General features: G+C 43.9%; 1 long non-coding RNA gene across 1 annotated transcript; it reads right to left on the bottom strand.

Annotated features, from left to right (window-relative positions):
• Nucleotides 1-10,994: 10,994 nt before the first annotated feature.
• Nucleotides 10,995-14,094, bottom strand: LOC131406753 (uncharacterized). The gene is made up of 2 exons (XR_009220340.1): nt 12,924-14,094; nt 10,995-12,765 (listed from the first exon to the last, which is right to left on the bottom strand). It is a non-coding gene; the product is annotated as an uncharacterized LOC131406753 (long non-coding RNA).
• Between the last annotated feature and the right edge of the window lie 11,369 nt (nt 14,095-25,463).

Here is a 25,463-nt window from a genome sequence, read left to right as displayed (position 1 = left end):
AGAATACAGAGGACTTCACATCCAGTAAATATAGATGCATTCTTTTTAATTAAACATTTAACATACACCAAGAAATGACCAAGGATTAGGCCATGGAAGTGTCAATAAATTCTAAGGACTCACTATCATAGAGGTATGTTCTCTACTCTTAATAGAATAACGTTAGAAATTACCAACAAAAACTTAGTTTAAAATTCTATGTATCACAAACAGGATTACATATTACTAATAACTTTTGGGCAAAAAAAAATCATAACTGAAATTAATAAACACTTAAAAACTCAGTAACAATTAAGACACTCCATTTCAAAATTTGTGGGAACAGCTGAAGCAGAACTTTTCAGATATTCATAAATCCATCAAGAAAAATGAAAATACAAATTGAAAACAAACATTCAATTCAAGAAGTTGCAGAAATACAACAGAGCAAATAAAAGAAATAAGAAAGGAGAAAATAATATAGATAAAGGCAAAATTAAATGAAATTGATAATAAAAAGACAGATATTTTACAAAACCAAAATCTAGTTTTTTGAAGAAATTAACAGCAGAATTTTAGCCAGACTGATCAAGACAAAAGAGAGAAAATGAAATAAGCAGCAGAATGAAATAGGAAATACCTACAGACACAACATAAATGAGACAATAATAAATAAAACAACTATATACTAAAAATCTAAAAACCTAGATGAAAGGACTAGATTTCTTGACAATGCTTCTGGCAGGGGCAGAGGGTGGCCCTGGCCAGCAAGGAGCACAGCCCACCGCCCCAGACTCCTGCCCCTCAGACAAAGGGTCTGAGCCCAGATGTCAGCAAGCCAGGAGCCACCTGTCATCCTTCGCACCCTGAGACCCAGCTGAGAGGGCACCCACCTCCCGTCATTCTAGTCCCAGAGTTTTCCAAAACTCAAATCCGACCAGATAGCACCCCTTCAGCAGGTCTGAGAAACTGTCACAGCCAAGGGGGGCCTGAGGGGACATGACAACTAATGTAATATGGTACCCCTGATGGGATCCTGAGACAGAAGAGGGACACGAGGTAAAAGCTCAGAAGTCTGAATAAAGTGTGGACTTTAGTTAATAACAATATCTCAACATTGGTGCCTTCATGATGACAAACGTGCCATACTAATGTAAGATGTTAATAACAGGGGAAGCTGGGTGTGGGGTACGTGGGAATTCTCTTTCTATCTTCGCAATTTTTCTGTAAATCTAAAAACTATCGTAAAATAGAAAGTTATTACACCAAAAAGAATCTAATGGAGAAAAACAACCCTTCAGGGGTTCCCCAACGCTTCTAAATCCAAGTGTCTTATCTTGAAAACACAGCCCTTCATGAGCTGGTGTTCCTCGGAGGGCAGAGACCAGTGACCAGGGCAGCAAGAATGGCGAGATACAGGAAGCCTGCTTCCTGTCACTTACCCAGGCTACGGAGCAGAATTTCTGGTGGAGCACTAAAGACAGGGCCCAGCACAGGAAGCAAAGAGACTTCTGAGAAACGGCTTAAGCTGAGGAAGAGCCCTGATTTTTCATCAGCAAAATATTCTACAAGCTTCCCCAAAAGGAGCCTTGGGGACATGTAGCCACAGCTGGAGGGACCCCTGCTGCTCTGCTCCTTAAGCTTGAGACCTAGGGAGGTACAGTAGCCCAGGCAGAACCCTAACATTGGCCTTATAGGGGTCCCCCCACGAACCAAAGCATCTAGATACGGTCAGTCATGGTCCAGTCAGATCCAAGTGGCCCATGCATGCTGGCCAGATCAGGTGCTGTTCCCCATCGCTGCCGCCACAGATCATTTTCAGATGTCACCCTCAACCCTTGGACTTTACCAAGCTCTGGACAATAGTCCCATGGGTCCTTGCCCAAGCTTTCCCCTTTCAGGTCAGGTTCCTAGACTTCAGTCCAAACTACCTCGAAGATTGCCATAATTTTATCAGGGAGGGCTAGAATAGAATAGATGACTTCTGAGAACTTTTTCAGCTTTAAAAAATTGTCTGAATTTCTCCATCAAATCTGCATAGCTAGACTTTTAAATCCCCTTCTCCTTCCTCCTGCAGACTCCTTATTTTCAGCTCCTCTACAGTCCTACTGAATGAAATGAATGAAATTCCCTATGAGCTCCAGCTTCCTTTTCACCCAGATCCCACCAGAAGAGAATGTCTGTGCTTGAAAACCAAGCGTGGGCTAGGGGAAGTGCCAGGTGGCCATACATAGAAGCTACTTTGCAAATTACAGATTACATTTCCATCCACATCCCCTCACTCATCTTGTGTCAAAGAGCAGAGAGAGGATTAAGAATGAGGAGGATTCCATCAAGTCAAGCAAAATTAATTAGCTTCAATTTCACTGTTGAGCTGCCAGGTAAATTTCACAGGGTAATCACTCCGAGCTCCTGCATTAACGTGACAATAACACCATTTAAACTTTCAATATCCCATTTTCCTCCATGCATGGGCAAGCCTAAGAATTAGGTACTAGCCCAGCTGCCATGCTTGGTTTAGATCTGGGGATAATCAAATTTTTAGAATGTTTCTCATAGAGAAACACAATAGCTGCTGTTCTGGGTTTTCCCCCTCCCACACTCAGCTCTCCAACTCTGCAATAAGGCTGAACTCTTCCCTCCTGGCCTGTGGGCAAGGCTGGTAGGTAGCTTTCCTCCCTTGGGAAGGCAGCATGGGAGCAGAAAGCACGTGGGAGTCCCCATTGTGCTATTAACAAACTATGTAATTTCCCACACTTTGCTCAACCTCTCTGGGTCTTAGTTTCCTCTCCTGTAAAACAGGAACAATAGCACAGCCTTATGTGCCTCCAGGCCTGATAGGAGAATCACGTGAGATTACAGAGTATTATTTACACTTCATTAACTGAACAGTGCTTTGGTCACAAAGGATCATTAGCCAAAAAAACAGCATGAAGCTGAAGACTCAGTTATTTATACATGAGTACTGCACATCCACCTCCCAGCCTGAGACCTGGCTGAGTGTCAGGGTCGGCACAAACACTGGTGGCTACAGATGTGGGTGGGGCATCTCTCCCCCACTGCCCACAGCTGATGCTCAAGGAAGGCCCACGTTATTCCTCAGAAACAGCTAATGTTTCTGCTGTTGGGCCTTCACCAAAACATCGATACCTAGTTATTTATCTCCAGTGGCTTAAGGGAAGAAACACAGCAATCCCACAGTTAACCAATGAGGTTGACAAGACAACTTGCACATTAGCCCAATGACAACCTCAAGGAATCTGGTCAGAGTAACCCCAGGATGTGGTCAGAGTTATACACAGGGGTTAAGTGGACAAGCTTTGGGGCCAGGCCAGCTGGAGTTTGAATCCTGGCTCTGCAACTTCACCTTTCTGAAGTCTCTCCACCTTTAAATGGGAATGATATCACCTACCTCATTGGGTTGTTGCGATGCACCGAACACAGCACCTGGCGCATCATTAATACTCAGTACAGCACTATATGGCGACAACCACATGCCATCACCCAGCTGCAGCTCACTGATTATCTGACTTCTATTTAAGAAAACTGAAGATTCAGGAAGAAAAATTTGAGAGGAGTGGGTGATTGTGGTATTTGGATTACACTTCATGGCCTCAAAAGCATAGAAGGAAACAAAGCTTGGACCCCAGTAGTGGCCTGTCCCATATGAGGAACAGCAGGATGAACTGGAAGAGGGACATATGTCCACCCTCCCTGACCATGGCTCACCAGCCTGGACACCTCCTCCATCACCTGTGCCTGACTCAGAGAGCCCTGGCTATTGGGAAGTCTTCCATATATCAGGTGAAGTCTTCTCAGAGACCAGGGTAGGCCCTGGGTCTGCCCTCTGCTGCTACCTAGAGCAGTTCTATGTCTGCTTCCAAATGGTGGCCCTGCAGAAAACACTGTTTGTCTCCACTAAGGACCTCCCCATTCCTTCCTCAGTACCCAACGCCTGCACTGAAACTGTGTGGCATAGTGCTTAATTGCAAGGGCTCTGAAGTCGGGAGAACATGGAGTGAATCTGGTTTGGCCCTTGTCCAGTTACTTTACCCTCTTAAGACTGAATGCCTGTTCTGTAATACGGAGAATTTAAGAGAAGATACCTCATAGAGTCTCATGCATGATGTGAACACCAATCTTAACTCATATTAGGCACTTACTAAATGTTAGTAATTTTTATAAAATGGAGAATTTACAGGAGAAGATAGCTCATAGTTTTGTGCACAATGCAAACGTAAGTCTTAATGCATATTAAGCATTCCGTTAAATACTAGTAATTATTCTTCCTTCGAACTCTCTTGCATTTATGATTCTGACAACTTTAACTATTTTGGTATCTCTCTCTCTCTGAGTCTCTCTGAAAGTGTCTAGTTTCCTCCTACCTCACTGGCTGATACCCCTCAGTGTCCTTTGTTAATTCAGGCTCTTTGGATGCCTCCAAATGGTGGGATGCCCAGGCTTTGTCCTAGGCCTTCACACCTCCTCTATCTACCCTTGGCTTTTAATAACATCCCTATGTCTAATACCTCCAAACATTTTAGCCCTAGCTCGGATATTTCCATTGACCTCCAGACTCATATATCTAACTGTTTACTTCACATTTCCATTTGGATGTTGTGTAGTAAAGCATTTAACTTTGCCCAAGAAGAGGTCTAGTCTTTGCCTTTGGCTTCTGGGAGGTTATCTCTAAGCCCTTGGAATGCCATGCCTGATAGGAGTGTCTTTATTTGCCTGAGAGTCTTGGATGACACCAAATAGTCTAACAATGTGACTTAGGGTGGGGGATTTGAGTTACGTGCAATCAGCACAACCAGAGAGACTGGAAATTAAGATCAGCCACATGAGCAATCAATCATGCCTACGAGATGGAGCCCCAATAAAAACTCTGAACACCAAAGCTCAGATGAGCTTCCCTGGTTGATGACACTCCATGCATATTGTCACAGCTTGAACCTGGGAGAGCGATGCTGTCCAGACTCCATGAGGAGAGGACAGTGGAAGCTCCATATTGGGTACTTCTGGACTCTGCTGTGAGCTTCTTCCATTGGCTGATTTTAATCTGTATCCTTTCCTTGGAATAAACCATAAACATGTGTATAACAACTTTCAGTGGATTCTGTGAGTCCTTCTACTGAATTATTAAACACGAAGGTGATTTTTTAAAGTCCCCAAACCTGCAGTTGGTGTCATAAGTGAGGATGGTCTTCTAGACCATGTGCCTTCTAACTTAGTGGTGGGCAAACACTTGTGTATGTCTAAATGGCATCTCAAAACTAATGTCTCCAAAACAGGAATCTTGATCTGCCCTTCCAAAAAATAAACTAAGAATATTTTTTGTATCTTCAAAACATGGCTCCTAATATCTCCTTGCTAATTTTCATCAAATCAGCAGAAGGAAAAAGGACATGGAAAATAGGTGTGGGGGATTTTTACAGGCCAGGACCAGAAGTGTCATGTATTACTGGCACTCACATTCCACTGGCTGAAACTTAATCAGATAGTCATACCTAATATCAACAGTGACTAGAAAATATACAAGACTTGGGCACCCAGAAGAAGAAAGGTCTTGGTGAATTAGCCACCCCTGCCATACTTCCCACCAACTAGGACTAAAGCTCAATTCCTTATGTCTGTTCTTCAGACACACCAGGTTTACTCCTGCCTCAGGTTGTCCACTGCTGTTCCCTTTACCTGGATCTCCACATGGCTGGCTTCTTCTTGTCATTCAGACCTTAGCTTGAATGTCACCTCCTCAAAGATGGCTTTCCTGGCCACCCAATCTAAAGTAGACTCCACTCACCAGTTACTTTCTGACATAACCCCCATTTCAATTGCTTCATGCACTTATATCAGCATCTGAATCAGTCTTGTTATTTCTGCACTTTACTATCAGTCTCTACATTAGATTAGGAAATCCATGAGTGCCTGACACTGGCAGATGCTCACTAATACTTTGGAATAAATGAACGAATGAATGTTTTTCTATAGATGCTCTAATTGACCAAATGTAGTCTGAACAGTGCAACCCAGCCCTCCGGAGGGATCTCTATAAAGCAAAACTGCTCATCTTTTCTCTGGTGCCACTGTTTCTCCTAGTAGAGCCCATGCTCTCATGAGCACTGAGACTAAAACCCTCAGCCTTTTTTGGGCAGGGCATAAAGCTCTGCCTCTTCTGACTTTCCTGCCTGGTTGATGTTATGAACCTACTGGTGAACTGGGGACTCACTCCTGTTAAAATTTATTTTATCTGAATGATGCCATTTGTCTCTGAGGGTCTATCTAATGACCTTCTGTATTGGTTCTCCCATCCAAATTGGGTGGCTACATGAAGTGGTGCCCCCAGAGAGAATGGGAAGCAAAATAGCGTGCTTGCAGCTCCATCTGTCAGCCTCACCTGAAACAGCAGGCAGACTCCGTCCTTGTTCAACTAACTCCAGACAAAACCAAACAGGCCCTTGAGCCCACCTGTCCTTGGCACCCACTGTTGAGTCCCAATTCTCGGGGGCCTTGTTCTTCCTGACACTGCCTGGCAAGGCCAGTGCCCTGCCCACGTGTCGCCCCTCCACCTCTTCTACGGGTGCCCTGCGGAGCCTTGGGAATTTCTGCGGGGACCCTCTGGTGTCAGTCACTAGGCTTTGCATCAGACACGCTGAGATTTTAAACACGGCTCCTTCACTTACTAGTTGTATGACTCTGGGCCTCTGCTTCCTCTCCTGTGAGATGGGTGATCATGCTCATTTGCAGGGCTGTTGTGAGGATTAAAGAAGATAAAATGTGTAACACACAGAGCCTGACACAGAGCAGGACGCCAACGAGGAAAGTTCACAGCCTCAAAATAACACATCCCTTCTCGGTTCACCGGTTCCTTTATGGTGCTAGCATCCAGCACTGTCTGTGTTGAGGATCGATAGTTGACTGCCCCCCCTTAGAAAGGTTCAACATTGGGCACATCTCAACCATCATCTGGTGCACTCACTACTTCAAACAGGGACAGAGCACCAATGCCCCCGAGAGATTGGCTTATGGTTTATGACAATGGCTGAAAGCAAGGTTAGGTGGGCTCAGTCTCTGCCTGGGCAAGGGTTAGGGGTCAGAGGTGAGAGCTGATCAGGTTGTGTAACAGACTGCTGACCCAGGAGTTCTTATTGAACTCTTCACCCATTGTCCTATAGGCCGACCAACATCAGGTTGTAAAAGCTTCCGTAGGGCAAAAGAACCAGCCAGCCACCGAAGACGTGGTTGTATGGACAGGCCTGGATCCAGTGTTCCTGGTAGACGTGGACAGTGCTTCAGGGACATGGACTGCTTCTACTCACTTAGTAGGAAGAGAAGCGAGAAGCTTTCTGGCCTGCATGCTGATTAGGCACAGCTGGAATGAAACCAGGTCAGGACAGGAGTTGACAGCAGCCACCTCACATCCTCCCATCTCCCCCACCAGCTCAGAGGTGTCTCTGCCCTGGGGAATTCCCTTCTGGGCAGGATGCAGAGAGAAGCCCTACACAATGATGGAATAAAAGGCAGCTCAAAGATATTTCCTCCAGGAATAAAGGTAGCTGGAAAAGAATGAAAGAAAAAAATCTTATTCTTTTCATTGCAGCATTTTTTTTCTTCTCTTATAAATCATATCTGAAAGGTCACTCTTTGAGTTTGATGGCTTTCTTAGGAATGCGCTTTCTTTCCGCTCCTCAGTGGTGGGGTCTGCACGTCACAAGACAGAGAGGCTGAGGCTGTGGCTACTCTTATAAAATCTTAAATTGCAACCACGTGAATCGCTAAAACAAAACTTCCCAGGGCTCTGAGGTTCTGGCCTTTTCAAAAATTGAATTTATTGGTTGCTCTGCTTTCAGATGTCCCTCGCCAATTCTGGCTTTTGAAAAGAGCCATAAACCCTGAGTGAGAGGCTGGTTTGCCATGTATCTGGTTCATCCATCCATATGCTCATCGCGTATCCACCCATCCATCCACCTGTTTAGACATTCATCTGTTCCTGTAACAGTGACTGGCTGAGTGCCAGGCCCTGTCTTGTAAGGTAGGGTTACAGCAGTAGACACAGACGAGGTCCCCAGTCCTGTGAAACTGGGACTCAAGGTGGATACAGACAAGTAAACTAGTGTAGCAGGAGGATTTGTTAGAGATATGCTATAACCTGGTTTAGAAATAACTGTATGTTATTCCCCAAAAGAGATAGCCATGGCTTTCAGTCCTGAAGGCTTGGGCTTCCTTTACCTGCTGGGTGATTACCTGAGTAAGCTTTTGTTTTCAAAAATCTGGGCAAGTAGTCCCACACTGTCCACTTAAGGCCACCCTGTAGCCCCTGTCTTCAGCCTGCGCAAGGCTTTTAAAGACACTGGATCTGGGCAGGTGGAGACCTGGTGTCCTGTGTTGATGTTAACCACTCACGCTCTGCAGGCTGCTGGGTTGGTGCATCTTCTCTGTGCCCAACGAAGAGGAATTGGGCAGTGGCTCTCAATCTTGGCTGCAGGTTATAACCACCTGGAACTTTTAAAAGTCACTATGCCCAGACTACATCCAGGCAATTAAATCAGAAAATCTGAGGCAAGAGCCAGTCGTCAGAGTTTTTGAAGTTCCCCAGGTGAATCCAATGAGAACGGCTAGTCTAAGGGGAGTGGTTTGCAGCTTTGAACACTGGGGATTGGAGAAGTGTTATTCCAGCCCCTGGAGATCAGCTGCTGAAGGGAAAGGGTTTGAGTTTCTGCTCCTACTGAGAACCAGGACATCATCACAGCAGCATTCCCAGGGAAGCAGTGACGCTGTAGGCAGATGGAGCAAAGGAAAGGACATAGGCGGCCACCGTGGATCGCATGAGCCTCGGGGAGCTTGTCTAAGGAGAGCCCAAAAATGTCGGGACTTGGCTTCCTTATGAGCTGGATCTCAGAACTGGACTTTGTATTATTGAAAAAAATTAGGAAATGTGTCACTTTTTGTCCTTTGAGTATCATGTAAGTAATTCATACCTTTTACCCACTCGGTGGTCTTACAGGGTAGCAAGTGCTAAGAGGGAGAGACCCTGAGAGGAGGGTCACCTGGCGGGCTAACCCTTCTCTCCTTTTACCCGCACCCCTCAGCCACACAGACCTGCCCCATTCGGCTCTCAGCTACACCCCAGCAGGTCACACCCTCTTGGCAAGGGCTGGCGGTGGTTCAGAACCTTCATCAGGGCCCGCATCGAGAATGACACTTTAACCCCAGGGTAGAGGGAAGCAGTGGGTGGGACCTTGGGCTCCAGGCAGCAGAGGCCTCTTCAGACTGGCAGAGCTCTTCCTTGACTCCGAATCCCAAAGGTAGATGCCCTTCCTCCTGGCCTCCTGTCCACTGTTCTTCCACCCCATGCTCCAGCCTCCTTCCCAAAACAGACTTTTAAAGCATCCAAAATGATTGCCCAGCCCCCTTTTCTTCAGCAAAGAGGCCCCTCCCATCCCTCTGAATTTCTCCTCTTGGCAGCTAAGCCCAGACCCCAATTTTCTCCTGAAGCCTATGGCTTTAAGAACCTTCCCTTTTATCCTATTGATGGTTTTATAGAAATAGAAAACTATAGGCTTGTTCTCTGTTGGCACAGCCAACAAGGAACAGCTGGCAGCTTTGTAAATGACTCCATTAAATCCCAGCTCTGTAGTCGAGCAAAGATTTCCACAGCCCAGTGCTTCTCAACCTTAGCTGCTGTTGGAATCATCTGGATGGATTTTTAAAAATAAGATGCCTGGGTCCCCACCCTCTAGAGATTCTGTTTTAATTAGTCTGCAAGGGGTGGGGAGGGCTGTGCATGAAGACTGACTTTTAAGCCCCTCAGGTGATTCTAACATGTGACCAGGGTTGAAGACCACTGTGGTGGCGCAGACCAGCGTCTTCTCTGCCGGGAGTCCTGCCTCGTCATTCAGGAGAGCATCTCTGAAGTGCCATGATCAGGAATGCAACATGATGAAATAAAGCCACATCACTCATTACCTTCCCGGGGGTCTGCAGGTTCCCACCTGGTGCTCTCATTGCCGTCAAACTCCAGTTGGTACAGGCACTGCTGGGGCCACCCCATCTCTAGGCAAATGTATTTCCCAGGAGAAATTATCTTTTTCTGGTGTACTTTTCAGTCAGCAAACCTTTTCTGAGCACACAGGATAAGAGGGGTGCAGCACACATACAGACCCAGCCCCGGCCCTCCCTCAAAGAGCCCTTATCTAACTGTGGAGATGAGCAGCTGACCAAGGGCTGACATGTACCTACTGCTGTAAATTCAGGGTGTACTGTGGGCTTTCAGAGAAGGGGCCAAAAGTGTGTGCTACAGCGGAGAGAGCTTCCCGGAGGAGGCAGGCCAAAGGTAGGATGGAAAGAAGACAAGGGTAGGCCAAGGGAAGCCTTCCTAAGAAGAGGCAACAGGATAAGTAAAGCTGAGGGTAAGAAAAGGTAGAACTGTACGGGGAGGAAGCAATGGGAGAAATGGAGAGAGAAAAAACATTCTGTGGTTCATCCCTTCCCACTAAGCCTTCGCCGTCCCTTGACTGAGGCTGTTGTCATCTCCTCTCTGGAGTTTTGCACCTCTCTCCTCCTCCCCTCTACATCCCCTACAGTTGAGGGACATGGGTTGTAGGAGGATGACCAATTGCTGAACCATAAGCCAAACTATCACCACATCACACCTAGCCAAATTTACAAAAATTCCTTAGTATCAACTAATTTCCAGAACAGGTTCAAATGTCCCTACGTGTTTCACTAACGTTCTTTTTATAGGCAATTTGTTCAAATCCAGATCCAAACAGTGTCCACACATTGCATTTGGTTGATCTCTTAAGTTTCTTTTCATCTCAAAGTTACATCCTCATCCTTATTTTTTTTAAGCCATTTGTTTTTTGAAGAAGTCAGGTCATTTGTCCTATAGAGTTTCTCTCACTCTAAATTTGGCTCACTACATCCTTATATGAGGTGTTGGGGGAAGAGGAGGAATCCCTCTCTGCCCTTTCCCTTAAGGTTCTTATGGCTGGCCAAATAATTAACAAGACAGGTTAGCAGAAGAAAATAATACCAAGTGTAATAACATGTATACATGGGAGAAAGCAGGGACACTGCGTTTCTCCACACAACAGCAGAAATTCTCGTCTTAAATACCATGTTCAGCCAACGACAAAGGAGGATGTTGGGGATGGGGGGAGTCAGTTACAGGAGATTACCACTAAAGCACAGTAAACAAGAGTAAGGTTATTATGCAGATTTAAGGCCTCACCTTCCACATTGATAAGCCTCTAGAAATGAGGCCACCCCCCTCTCTTCCCAAAACAGAGAGGGAGATACCTTTACAAATGGAGATTTCCCTTATAAATGTAAATGTTTGTCTGGCAACTCCTCGCAGGGCCATCCAGAGAATGTGGCCAGAGAGACAGAACTTCCGATAAGATGGGCTTGTTGGTGCCTTTCCTACTGTAACATTTATCCTACGTTATCTTTACAGCCATCGTGATAGAAGATCTGTTCCAGGAAGGAGCCACCATGTCAAATTCTTTAGACAGTTAGTGGGGGAGGTCAAATGTCCCTCAGAGAAAACAATCAAGGTAAAGATATATATTTCAGGGTGAGCCAAATATTGATCTCCCACAGTCCCGCCTTTGAAAATACAAGTTTCACAGTCCTTTTGATACTTAAAGAAGTTTCATAGTCCAGAAGCTGAGTTGGTAGATTGTTTTATCTCACTGAACACATTTTTTAGTCCTGATAATAGATCAGTTCAATTAAGTTCCTTTTGGAAGGTAGTGATTAAGTTCCTTTTGGAAGGTGGTGATGTAGGTGAGCTCTCAAGGTTACGCCTATATTGTGGAAGCAAGCAATCAAATATTTAGTAGGAGCATTTCTATGTAAACAAAAGAAAAAAAAGGTTAATGGTTGGAGCAAGTTGTAAAGCAGTTTTTGAGTTTAGAGGACAGCCAGTTAAGAAGGTTTTAGATGTCAGCGTCAAAGCATCTTTTGCAGTTTAAAATGTCTCTGATGATGTCATCGGGTAATCTCTTAAGTTTATATCAAGTCCATCAGCTTCAGTTTGTAAGGCTTCAGGAAAAAGGGCAGGTTCAGTTTTCAGTGATTTCAAATGAAAATGATGGGAAAAAAATTAAAAACATTAGTTTGGAGATCTGTAGCCAGATATTTCAGCAGACTAGAAGAAATCAGGATCCAGTCCAGTCAACAGATATAAAACAAAAACCTCAAAAGACAATTAACAAAACTAGGATCTAATATCCCCAAATGTATACTATAGTTTTTACTGACATATAATTTTTCTCTCTCAAATCACTCTCATTTTTATTAAGATAGCCAAATTAAAACTAACTAGTTTGCAAAATAAGTCTAGTTCCAATAAAGTTGGCCCAATTATTTACATAAGTACAGCAAGAATAGCAATTAATCACATAGGCTCTTTTAAATCTGCTTTGCTGGAACTTTTTATAAGGAATCTCAGATTGAACTTTAAAGGTCTCTTGAGGCCAGGAAAGCCAAGCCAAGGATTTTGTCATCAGACTTCGCCTGCAATACCTACAGATTTGGGTGAATTCCTCTCTTCCGAGGTTCCCCCAAAATATTTCGAGTTTCCTTGTACCTGCCGGATAAGTGACATTCTTTACTCATCCTGGTAAGTGCTGCTTGGAACATAAGGTACCAGGCCAATATTTCCACGTGGCTTTATTCCATAAAGTCCAATCTTCATTTCTCAAAAGCTGTATGGTTACATCGCAAATATGATGTTTCAGTCACAACCTTGGTAATATAACCAGTGTTTTCAATTGTGTCCTGTTATAAGGAGAACAGACTCTTATTGAACTTATGCAAATAACTATATTGCCATGAAAACAACAATACTCATTTACTAAGAGTTTCCAAATCCTGGAGGGATCAGGTGGAGAGAAAAAGATAAATATTTCAATTTTACTTACAAAAGTATCATTTACCAAATTGCTATAAGTCATAGCTAGCTCAGGAGAAAAGAGAAAAAGTTTTCCTTAAATGTGAAAAAACAAAACATTAAAAATTCAGCAATACTTCAAACGAAAAATCATAAAAATTATAATCATCCTTATCAGTTCATTCAGTCCTGTGTAATCCATTCTTGATCCCAATCTTTTTGTTAGCAGCTTCATGAAGTTATCAGTTTCTCCATCAGATTTCTGTAATTTCTTACCCAGTTCAGTTTTATGATCAGAAAGTTTGTCAGAAACCTGTACTCCAGTGTAAATGTCAGAGTCCTTTCCATGAATTTTTCTGAAGTTGAAACATTTTGCAAAAGCATTAGAGCAAAGAAATAAGTCTGTAAACAACAAGACCTCAAAATGGCAATTGACAGAGAAATTTGGTTAATTTTGTGACATACAACACTTTAATAATAACCAGAATTATGACTGATAACCAGGACAGATCAGAATTTCAGTAATGTTATACAATTTTAAAACACCTATATCAATAACATTTACTCACATAATAGCACCTAAGCAGACTTATCATCACTTGTCTGACAATGTTTTCCATGTAATTTAACATACTGAATAAGCCTAATAAGGTAAGTATCTTTCTCCTTACAGGAAGAGAGCAAATTTCTTTGAGAAGTTCCGGGCCCTTTGAAAATTCTCAAAGAAAAAAAGTAAAAAAAAAGACTTTATTTAAGATATGAATTTTGGGGAGCTTGTCAAAAATATAAAAAGTCAAAGCAAACAGAGCATTACCAGTCCAAAAAGCCTTAATAGAGAGACCTCAGTCTTTTGAACACAGGAAATTATTTTAAGTTTTTTTTTTTTTTTTTCTGTCTTTTAGGTAGACTTACCCAAAGGTAAAGAAAAATCTTTCATAACCTCTTTATCAAGTTTAAGCAAATTATCCTTTTAAGAGACAGAAGACCAAATTTTAATTTTGCACTAGCTTACTTCTGCTATTAAAACTCATTTACTTAATTAAATTCATTTTAATCTTAGCCAACTTGACCATGCATAAAACTCTTTTTCCAGAATTCCTCTTCCACAAACCTATAACTTTCTTTTTACATTCAGAATTTGTCCCATGTCTTTCTTTTCCCTCCTAGTATTTGAGGACAAATTTATCTTTCTTAATCAATCAAACAAAATATTTCCATTCTTTGTACCTTTATACATCTTACTTGTGCACAGACATATTTTTCTTAATATTTAGTAGCTTCAATCACATATACTAATTAGAAATTTTAACCTTTAGAAACCTTAATTTGTAAGTAAAAACTAAGTAAACAATTAAAAACTTTCTTTTACATTAGTATCTTGTGGCTTGGAAAATTTATAAACACTTCATAATTTCTAGAAATATGTTACTTTATAGTACAATCTTTTAATAAAACACGTTTACTAATATACCCAAAACACCTTTTAGTTTTCCTGTAATGAAAAGCCAAAAGTAGACAAATGTACATTTAGCAATCAATGTCTAATATCTTATCTTATTTGGAAATGATGATACTCAGTGAATTTTTATCATAAAATTTAGCAAAACTCTAAAGTTTTAAGTCACCAAAAAGAGTTTGGAAGCTGTAACCACCATAACACATAATTATTGTTTAAAGTTCATCTAACATTCATCTTTTTCACAACTATTTAGTTACTTATTCCCAATAACTATTTAGATTGCCTACAAGACTTCATAAGACATTAGATAAAATTAGCCATCATTTAAATTACTATTTTTGTTAACCAGTTCTGTAACAGAAATAACATCAGTTTTTTTCTACAAAATTTCATGTAAATTTCGTCACCTCTTATACCTTTAAACATAGTTATCATTAAGATTTTTATCAATAGGTCTTGGTCTTCTAATTTTGGACAAGGGAAGCATTCCCAGTCAGACATTTTAAAACATACTCAGGCAAAGTTGATGTAACCTCTTTATATAAAATTAGCTCAAACATTCTAACCTTTATAATCTTATCAACACTTACACTTTTACATGTTCTCAATTCAATTGTAACCTGAGTCAAGGTCTTAAGGCTATTCAAATTTTTCCCTTCCTTTTTCTGGCCTTTTCTTAGGTACCAAATAAATAATTATGTGAGAGCTCTCAAAACATCTTTTCCCCCCCAATTTAGAAGTTTTTCCAATTTAAATGATCCATCGTCTGGCCATTGACGAGTAGGATCTTCATTTGTATATTTATTCCAATAGTGACTAGAACCAATAAGCCTTTTTAAGGAAAGACCTGGAGGTAACTTTCCATGCTTAGAATAAACCTTTACCATGGACGCAAGAGGCATCCCTGGTGAGGGCGCAGATGATGTAGCCCCCATGATCCACAGAATTCACTCCCAAAGATATTCAGAGAAAGTAAAGTAAAAACCTTCGTTGCACAGGCGGTAAGGATGGTGTCTCCAGTCTCCCACAATAGTGTGGGACGCCTCCAGTCACAGACCCGCTAATCTGCGACATCGGGCAAGTGATACTGGAATGGGATTTTCCAGCACTAACAAGCAACGAAGGTTAAGACGACAAAAGCCCTTATGGACTGGGCCCTTTATGACAAGCTCCCCTGAGAGCTTGGCACAGCCAGACAAAGAGACAGTTCGGAACCCCAACCTACTCAACTGGCCACCAAGGGGCACCCCGGTAAATGAACCTTCCGTATGGTGGAGACCAAGGAGAATATTCTCACTGGTCACAAAGCCAAGTTCTCAGGACACAGAACAAGACAGAGACTACTCTGGGAGGAAAAGGGATCAAGATCACAACCAAGAGTACTCTACCAAATTTAAACCAAGAGTCACTAAAAGCCCAAGAAACTAGTTTCCCAAATATTTTCTCCTGCCAATCTAAATTTAGAAAGAGAAAAAAATTCTCACCATTTCCTTCCGCCGGACTCCGCAGATAGAGATTCCGGGAGGCTGACGTGGTAAGTCTTACCTTTTTGCCAGCTTTTGTCAGGCGTTCCTGTATCTCATCATCTGCAGTAGTCCAGGGAGAAGGCAGGTCTTCCAGCCAGAGAAGGCAACTTGCCAGCCAGTGTGGCTCCTGGCGACTACGCCAAAACTGTTGGGGGAAGAGGAGGAATCCCTCTCTGCCCTTTCCCTTAAGGTTCTTATGGCTGGCCAAATAATTAACAAGACAGGTTAGCAGGAGAAAATAATACCAAATGTAATAACATGTATACATGGGAGAAAGCAGGGACACTGCGTTTCTCCACACAATAGCAGAAATTCTCGTCTTAAATACCATGTTCAGCCAACGACAAAGGAGGATGTTGGGGATGGGGGGAGTCAGTTACAGGAGATTACCACTAAAGCACAGTAAACAAGAGTAAGGTTATTATGCAGATTTAAGGCCTCACCTTCCACATTGATAAGCCTCTAGAAATGAGGCCACCCCCCTCTCTTCCCAAAACAGAGAGGGAGATACCTTTACAAATGGAGATTTCCCTTATAAATGTAAATGTTTGTCTGGCAACTCCTCGCAGGGCCATCCAGAGAATGTGGCCAGAGAGACAGAACTTTCGATAAGATGGGCTTGTTGGTGCCTTTCCTACTGTAACATTTATCCTACGTTATCTTTACAGCCATCATGATAGAAGATCTGTTCCAGGAAGGAGCCACCATGTCAAATTCTTTAGACAGTTAGTGGGGGAGGTCAAATGTCCCTCAGAGAAAACAATCAAGGTAAAGAGATATATTTCAGGGTGAGCCAAATCTTGATCTCCCACAGAGGTTTAATTAAAAAAAAAAAAAAGAGAATTTACATGACAAGTGAGAGGCAGATTGGCCTACCAGAGAGATATTCTCCAGATAAATAAATAAAATAACCAAAACATCAGTTTCCCTTTATACCAATCCTTCAGTTTGTGGTTTGACGTGTGGGAGATCAAGATTTGGCCACCCTGAAATCTATCTCTTTACCTTGGTTGTTTTCTCTAGGGACATTTGACCTCCCCCACTAACTGCCTAAAGAATTTGACATGGTGGCTCCTTCCTGGAACAGATCTATCATGATGGCTGTAAAGATAACGTAGGGTAAATGTTACAATAGGAAAGGCACCAACAAGCCCCTCTTATCAGAAGTTCTGTCTCTCTGGCCACATTCTCTGGATGACCCTGCGAAGAGTTGCCAGACAATCATTTACATTTATAAGGGAAATCTCCATTTGTAAAGGTATCTCCCCCTCTGTTTGGAGAACAGAGGGGGATGAGCTCATTTCTAGTGACTTATCAATGTGGAAGGTGAGGCCTTGAGCTACATAATAAACCTTACTCTTGTTTACTGTGCTTTAGTGGTAATCTCCTGTAACTGACTCCCCCCACCGCCAAAATCCTCCTTTGTCATTGGCTGAAAAAGATATTTAAGACGAGAATTTCTGCTATTGTGTTGAGAAACGCAGTGTCCCTGCTTTCTCCCATGTATACATGTTATTAAACTTGGTATTATTTTCTCCTGCTAACCTGTCTTGTTGATTATTTGGCCAGCCAGAAGAACCTTAAGGGAAAGGGCAGAGGGAGATTCTCCCTCTTCCCCCGACAGACGCAAGAGGGAAGAGTAGGATGCAACTATTTCTATCCCAAGCCTACTCATAGTTCCAGACTTTGGGAATGTGGTGAGAAAAATAATTAATAGGAAGAAAGGACACATCAGATAGGAGAGAAATGACACTCGTTTGAACCAGCTCAGAGGAGGTGAAGAAAAATCAAAGCAGTGACAGAAGGGTTTCCAGTTGCCCCATCCTCCACTGAAGCCTCTCCTGGGGAAGATCAAAGCCTTGCTCAGCCATAGCCGATGGAATCCTTCAGCAGCAATGATGGAATCTCAGCCCGATTTAGCCCAGAGCTTTGCAGAGAGCAGGAGTGTAGGAGTGGCTTCCAGGAATATACTCCATGCTGGCTCACTTGACCTCCTCTCGGAAATGGGTAGGACCACCGGTTCTGTCACCCTAGGAACACGTCCTGCTGCACCTGGCACATTAAGTAAATCGAGAATGGAGGAGAAACAGGGTTTAAAATATACTGAGCCAGAAGTCAATCTGTGAAAAAGTCTTCAAATCATCAAATGTATACAATTGATGGCAGAAACCAGAATTCTCATTGACATTTAGTCAAAATGGAAGTTCTCTCCTCTCAAGAATATACTCAAGAATGCAGTGTATAAAGTTATAAATGCACCATATATTTTCTGTGTTGATGGGAATTGGGTGAAATATGATTTTTTCAGATTTCCTGTTTGAAAAGCACAATCCTGTAGCAATACTGTCACCAACTAGGTGCCTCGGGAAACTCAAGGGTGGGTTTGGAAGCAATTAACTGTTTTTCCAAGTTCTTTCTTTTCCTTTTGTATGTTAAGGAGATGTAACCACCAGCCATCCTGAAACTGACCAAGCCTCACCACAAGAGCTATGCCCATGACCTTTGCCTTATTTTTAATGCAAAGATCTCTCCAGGAGGAGCTTAGTCCTCATGATGTGGACTCATGTTCTCCAGCTGAGCCTGTGCAAGTGAATACCCACCTCTCTCTCTTGAATATACATTCCCCAACCAAATAAAAGTTCCTGCTTCCCTTTGTTCGGGACGCCATGACTTTGGAAATGATTCCTCATGGCGTCCTATTTGCTGCAAATACACTTTACTTGGTGAGACAACTTCCACTGGTGTAGCGTCTTATTTAACTCACCAGGAGGCGAGCCCACTTGGTTCGGTAACAACACTACAAAAAAATGAGTATGTCTGTCTGAAGTCATATAGTTCATACATCCTAAATATCAAGAATAAAACAAATTTTGATCAACTCTGTTAGAGAAAACAAGAGCATATCTTTTTAATGCTTTGTATGCAAAATATTGTGAAATGACAATTATATGGAGAGATGATCAAAGAGTATGAAGCCAAAAAAAGTAGGAAGATGAAGGTACTATAGAGATGTGTTAGGTGGTTACTTAGTAAACATGCCTTCTTTCTGGATTTGAGGATGTTTGTGGTATTTTGCAACTTATTCAAATTTGTGTTTTGTTGTGATTTCTTTTCATACTTGAAACATTCCCTTTCATACCTAAAAAATAACTTAGGCAGAATAAAGTGAAAGTTATAAAATAGATGAATTAAGGAGCGATAATTAGCTTTACACAGTTCGATTTAACAAAAAATTCTTTTAAATAGAGTGTTCTCCCAGGGCATTTTAATTATGACTTCATAGAACATTACAGCTTGAAAAGACTTTCGAGGTGATCTTTGTGCCTTATTCCTCAGATAGCTGAGAGAACTCAGACCGAGAAAAGGAACCAAGTCCCCAAATCACACTGACTTCCGCAAAGGCAGAACGAGAACCCAGCCCCTTACCCCCTATCCACACACTCCTGCCCCCCTGCAATGGTTTACAGATTTTTCCAGGGGTTAGTCCCAACTTACTCTGAAACACACACGTTGACAAAAGCCCCCTCACCTCTGCACCACACGCTGCAGAGCCAGGTCTCCCAGGCTGAGCAAGCTGCAAGCTTTTCACCATAGCAGGATTTACTCCACACATTGCACCCTCCGTATTGCTGGGGTCTGAGCTCCCCACCTCTCTTTCCTGCTGCTAGAGAGGCTGCCGTGGCAGATGCTGCAGGTGCCTGCTGCTGGCCAAACCAAATATCACAGGCCTGGCCGCCCTCCCTTTTACAGTCTCCAGTCTCCAGCGGGTTAATACCTGTACATAAGATATGGGGCTACAGTGGAACAATTCTCCACATAGAGGGGAAAGGAAATGTTCCATGAGACTCTGTTCTGTTCACGCTCAATTGGACTATGGCAATCAGAATTCCATCTATAAGATCCTGGAAGGATGGAGGCCAGCAAGTGCAGCCCAGAGTAGGGCTGTGAAATTTAATGTGAATAGATGTCACCTGGGGATCTTGCTCAACAGCAAACTCTGATTAGCTAGGCCTGGGATGGAGCCTGGGATCCTGTATCACTAACAAGGTCCCAGGCGATGCTGATGCTGCTAGGTTCAAGGACCACACTTTGAGTAGCAAGATTGTAGATGAAAGTGCCTGGATTCTGGAGTCAGACAGAATGGTCTGAATCCCGAATTTTCCACTTACCAGCTACATGATCTCAGACGAAGGACTTAACCATCTTGAACCTTGAATTCCCTGTTTGTAAATGGGCATGTCCACACCAACCTCACTATATTTTGCATGGATTGTATAGCTACCATATATAAGTATCTAGGATGGTATCTGACATGTAATGGATGTTTGGTAAATGGCAACTATTACCATTACGTGAATTTTCTCCTAATAGGTTCATGTCCTTGGCAGCTGACTGTTCATGGAGACCAATAAAAGGCTCTGGTTTACACAACCATGTAAATCATAGCATCCCAAACTTACAAACATCATAGTTTCATTTATCAGCCCCTCACTGCCAAGGTTAGCTCCACCTGTAACTGTGAACCCTGAGGCTCTCGGTCAGTTAGAGCTGAATCCCGAACAGTGGTCTCAGGCATCCCTGAGGAATGCCCATCTCCTCTTCCATCTACACAAGACAGACAGAAGAAACAAGATTGATGCCTCCTCGCCACACTGGAGGTGAGCCGTATTCCACACGCGCTCCAGGCAGGCACTGGAACGTGACCTGCAAATGAGATCTGCAGAGAGCACACAGGGAGAGTGGATGCTGTGGAGCTGGAGGGTCTGGGCTAACACACTTGCATCAGTGTTCTGTCATTGCACCCTCGTAAGTTATCTGAGCGTCAGTTTCCTCATCTGTAAAATGAGACAATGAAAATAATGCCTCCAAATTAGACGTAGAATGTGACCTGCTTTGAAAATGATCATCCCCCTTGCCTGGGCTCCTCCTGTGCGAGAGGGATTGGAATTTAAGATCAATCAGGACGCTTTCTCCACAGCTAGCTCTGGACCCAAGGATCCAGGAAGTTAGAGGCAGCAGATGTTACAGAAATGTTCATTTGTAAATAAAATATACTGCAATTTATTTTACGGTCAAAAAGTGTAGGTCACTAATTGTTGAAGGCCCATCTCCCCAACTGGGTTACATTTTGAAGCAGAGTGACTGACACAATGTTAGTCCCATGTCCATAGCAGAGCCCTTAGGATGCTTCTGCACTGGCCCTCTCCAGCTCATCCCTGACTCCGTGCCCAGTGACACCAAAGTCCCGTCGCTCCCTAGATCCTGGTGCCCTGTTACACCTCCACACCTTTTCCCCTTCCCTTCCCTTGTCCTTTCCCTCAATCCTCCCCAAACTCTGACTCAAGGACCAGTCAAGACTCTTGGCTGCAACAGAATCTGTCTCTGGATGACTTAAGCAGTAAAGCAGCATATCCAAGGATAGCAGAATCACCAAGAAGGCTGGAGAAAGCAGCTGCACAGGTGGATGGGGATGAAGGAGAGCGCAGTCAAAAGCACAGCCCAGACGGTGGTGCAGAACAGTCCAGGGACGACCCCTCTGCTGCCACTGCCAAGCACCGGAAGCCATGGGTGTATGCACTACCAATGCCACCCCCCACCCCCACCACCGCGGGCTGACTGCCCCCACACTGCCGCCATCTCAGATCCAGGAAATGAGCTCACCAGCAGCGAGGCCAAGTTCCAGCAGATCCGTCCAGTTGGGCAAGTGTGGGGGACTTTGCCCGTCTTACAAGGGAGGCAGAGAGTGGGAAAATTGGGCTTTTCAACTTCTTGGTGGGACACAGAGCCTGCATTCCAGCAAGACCCACTCAGGTAAAGGGCTCAGATGCCAGACAGCCAGAAAGAAAATGGGCACTACAACTCCTCATGAGCATCACGGTGGTGCCAAAACTTCCCTGATGCACTTTTCTGTGTGTGTGTGTCACACACACACATACACACAGCCCCTGAACTATGCTCCCAGCACCCCTTAAACTTGATGACACGGTTTTATAATTTTCTGACTAGGTTTCTGTGACTGCCTCAGGACAGACTCCCCCAAAGCAGGCCTTGAGAAAAGAAATCACGTACAGTCATTTATGCAGGAAGTTCTCCAGGGAAGATCGGGGAGGCCGGGGCAGCAGCACAGGAAGAGGAGGAAGCTGAGCGAGGATGTGGCAACAGGGAAGCGGAGGCTGGCTTCAAGCTGACCCCACAACTGAACTCGGGAGGGGACACTCCGCCTCAGAGCTGTCCCAACCCAAGGCAAGGCGTTGATTAATGGCAGCCAGGGCTGGAGAAGGAAGGTGGGAATATGAACTCCAAGGCACGTCCTTGCAAAGTGGCTCCAGGTGCCCCAGCACAGCCCTCCAAGAAGAGCGGCAAGTGCAAGCTATTGAAAGCACGACGTTGACTGCAGCGGTGGCCCAATGGGGCTGCGGTGGAGCTCTGACACTGTCTGCTCCAGTGACCCCACTGGAGTGGGACCCTTCGAAAGTGTGCCTGTGGCTGATTTGCCCCTATGTTCCCAGCACCCCACACAGGGCAGGAGTTTAGCAGGTCCAGAAAACGTCCAAAAAGTGAATAAACGCTGGCTAGAAAGGGCATATTGCTTCCGGGGTGAAATGAAGCAACAGGGACCAGTGCAGACCCAGACGGGAGGCAAGCAGGTGAGGGTCAGGGAATTCCAATCTGGATTTATAGTCCCTTCATTATCTCGAAAGCCCTGGCCACACTGTTAACTGTCAAAGGAAAGAATTTCATGGAGTTTCCGGGGTCAGAGGGCCCCTGTTGTTAGGGAGGATCCAGTGTGGAGTAAAAGCTTGTCTCTAGAAGGTGAACAGCGTTTGAGTTCTCAGACACAGCTGGCTCACAACTACCAGTCCCTTCGGGAAGAGGACAGAAGCTGGAGCTAATGCAGATGGCTTCCAGAAGTCACGTGGAATACCCAAAGGACGTGCGCGATTTGCTACAGCCGCTCACTTCTCTTCACCTACTAGAAGTGGAAGGCAGGACTGGACAGGCTCGTGAAACCCTGATGGATGTGCTTTCACAGGACAGCCCCCGGAATAATCTCTCCAGGCTGACTCTGGAGAGAGGGCTCTTTTTAATCCCATGCCTTTGAATTGGCCAACCTCAGAGAGAGAGAGAGCAGAGCCTGGGGCAATCTGCCTCTCCCATTTCAGGATGAAAAAGCAGAGTGGAGTGATTTAGCAAAGGCTCCATTGGGGATGCTAGAGAGATTTGGGTCCTTCTAGTCTGAGGCAGAGACAGTAGCCCCAGGAATGTGGCAGACCGCCAAGAGAGGCAACCACCCGGTAAGGCCCTCCGTAGGGTCACCATGGCCCAGGTCGTGTCATCAGCAGGTCAATGTTTAACACCACCATTGATTGGCTTCTGGATTTAAGGGCCACTGCGATAGTTAATTTTATGTGTTAACTTGATTGGTCCATGATGCCCAAATATGTGGTCAAACATTATTATTCTGTGAGAGTGTTTTTTAGATGAGATTAACTTTTAAATTTGTTGACTTTGAATAAAGCAGATTGCTCCTCATAACATGAGCAGGCCTCATCCAATCAGTTGAAGGCCTGGGTAGAACAAAAGACCCAGCTCCCCTTGGCAAGAGGGAATTCTACAGCAGACAGTCTTTGGACTTGAATTGCAACATCGGTTCCTTCCTGGGTCTCCAGCCTGAAGGCCCATCCCGCAGATTTATATGTATATAAGAGAAGGCTACGTGGAGGTGCTCAGAAGGATGGAACCAGGTGGTGTCACAGAGTCCCCACATGTCTGGCTAGAGAGCACTCAGAGAGCTGACAAACCCTGTCCTGTGTGGCTTCGAGACAAGGTGGACCTGCAGGGGCTTTGAAGCCAGGGCAAGACTACCAGCAGGTATCATGGGAATCTGATGCCTGGGAACTAGATGGGTCCTGCCAGGGTCCAGCAGGAAAGCAGGACAGACCCCAAAGATCAGATGGGTCTGCATGTACCAGTGGATGTTGACTAGGATGGAACATCTCCTGAAAGGCAGACCTTTAGCCAGCCCCATCACACACTAGGATAAGTCACAAATCCCTCAGGAAGAAGAGGGGATTGTGAACTGACTGACTTGAACCTTAAGTAACCAAGTTTTATTCAGCAGAATGGGAACTTGACATAAATCAGATTCAATTACAGAAAATTAAAGTTGCATTTCTTGCACAGCTATCTGAGTTAATGAAGATTGTAAATGTCATCATCCCCACAAAGATAGCATGTCCACACTATCCTGTGCCCCACAGAGGGGACACTTAACCTCAGAAACCATTTCCTAAAATATACTGATGCAGAGGCCCCCAGCTTAGACCAATGGTATCAGCATCTCTCTAGAGAAAGAATTGTTTATTTGTTTGTTTCTTTTTGAGATCCCTGGACTATTCTCACGTGAGTACCATTGAAAACTACTATCAAGAGTTTCAGACCCTCTGGCTTTGGGCTGGTTCAGCCATTGTGGCACCTAGCAGAGATTAGAAGGAGGGAGGAGGGTGAGGTCAGGTATCTATCTCTTGCCCTGGCTGCCTCCCTGCAAGGTCGCCTCAGGCTGGCTCTGAGAACCAGAACACAGTTCTGGTTCTCTCAAAATGGCCCACTGCATGCGTATCTCCCTCCTCCCGCTGTAATGGCTCCCTCCCCTGTTATTAGGGCTGGAGGTAACAGCTGGGATACTGCGAGGCCACAGGTCACCGCACTTTCCATTGTGGCTCCCCTACACCCCACTTTTGTGAATGAAACCTCATCAAATGACCCTTTGCTGAGGCTCCCTGCTCTTTCCTATTAGGACCTTGACTAACATAGACCCCAACAGCCCCTAGATCTTCTTTTCCTGGCCATTCCCAGGTGTGTGTGGAAAAAGACAGATTACATATTCAACAGGACATAAAAATGATTCCACCTGAAGAAGTAAGAAACAGAGGCAAGAGAAAAAGCTTGAGGGGGCCTATGAAATGTCTCTAACTTTTTCTCCTTTTTGAGTCACCATTGTACTTTTGAGTACAATTGGTTAAAAATTAGTGTTCAGGGGCTTTTAAAATTTCTGGGAGAAATGGTACCTCCCTTAAACCAATAATTGAATTGCTTAATTGAGAACATAAATCTCTATTGTGAATACTTGACAGTTTCTCTTTAACAGCTGTGTGTGCTATGCCTACCAGCCTGGGCTTTATTGTTTTATAGACATGTCAGGTAAGTGCTCTGAACACAAAGTATTCCTACCTTGGTAGGTACTAAGTAATAAAAGTTAAGTTGTTCCTAAAATGATTTTGCATTTCTGTTTCAGCTATGAGTTAGCATCTGCTTTTTAAGGTTAGGAACATTTCTAGTGCAGAGCGTCATTCATTAGTTTCCCACTGGCCCATTTATTCAGGGATTCCATGCTCCCAAACAAACGGCTAAGCCCTTACTGGAAAACGATATTTTGTTAGGCAGACTTGGGAGGTGTCTGATTTGTTCCTAAAACAGTGTGCTAGAGTCAGACTCTGGGCTCCCAGCTCATAGATGTTTTTATGGATTTAGTTAGTTATTGAATGCTAATTTTTGTATCTCAGAGTAATATTTTGGTTGTTCTGTTTGTTTTGTTGGCTTA

The sequence above is a fragment of the Diceros bicornis genome, chromosome 6 (genome assembly GCF_020826845.1).
Source record: "Diceros bicornis minor isolate mBicDic1 chromosome 6, mDicBic1.mat.cur, whole genome shotgun sequence".
Lineage (NCBI taxonomy): Eukaryota > Metazoa > Chordata > Mammalia > Perissodactyla > Rhinocerotidae > Diceros > Diceros bicornis.
This window is presented reverse-complemented; position numbering and strand designations above follow the sequence as displayed.